The following is an 820-nucleotide window of genomic DNA, read 5'->3' as shown; positions in this document are numbered from 1 at the left end:
CGACTTGTTCCGGAGGTCGTGGGTTCGAACCCCGGCTCGTAGCATTGAGTTTTTCGGAACTTGTATTTGCCAGTCGCCTTTCGGTAAAGGAAAACATCGAGAGGAAACCGGACTAATACCAATAAGGCCTAGTTACCCTTTGGGTTGGAAGGTCAAGATTGCAGTCGCTTTCGTAAACCATGCCTGCGCCAAATCTTAGGATTAGTTATCAAAGCGGACCCCAGGCTCTAATGAGCTGTGGCGAATGCGGGATGCCGCAAGAAGGATGATGATGCAGTTATATCCATATTATGTATATTGTATGACATGATTTTGACGTAAATTGCATCCGTCACCGTCGTCCGCTCTCTACTAATACAATAGTCGAAACGATAGTAAGTAAGTTAAGGTGGGGTAAGACAAACACTGGGGCAAGACCAGCCAGTTGCACAGTTAAAGCCTGACCATAAAAATATACTACGCGCCACGTTGCGGAATTTCATAACAACCATTTTCTTCATACTAAACTGAAGAGTCATCCCATACATCAGAATAACAGTGCCATCCTGACAATAACCATATATTTCTGGTCAGGAGCCGTAGCCGAATGGCATTTCTGCGACGCGAAACGAAAACGAAACGCCGCGAAAGGTAGTCTGGCTCTGTCGCGCCAATATGCAAGAGCGATAGAGATAGATATCTACGAGCGTTTCGTTTCGTGAGCGATTGTGCCATTTGGCTACGTACCCTGGCTTTAACAGACACATCAACGTCACGCGGCAGAAGTTTATGGGAATTTCCATACAAAAAATTCAACCAACGCTAAATTCGGTAACAGACG

This window comes from Leguminivora glycinivorella, chromosome 17, assembly GCF_023078275.1.
Source record: "Leguminivora glycinivorella isolate SPB_JAAS2020 chromosome 17, LegGlyc_1.1, whole genome shotgun sequence".
Classification (NCBI taxonomy): domain Eukaryota; kingdom Metazoa; phylum Arthropoda; class Insecta; order Lepidoptera; family Tortricidae; genus Leguminivora; species Leguminivora glycinivorella.
The sequence above is the reverse complement of the archived record's forward strand: the minus strand, read 5'-3'. Positions refer to the sequence as shown.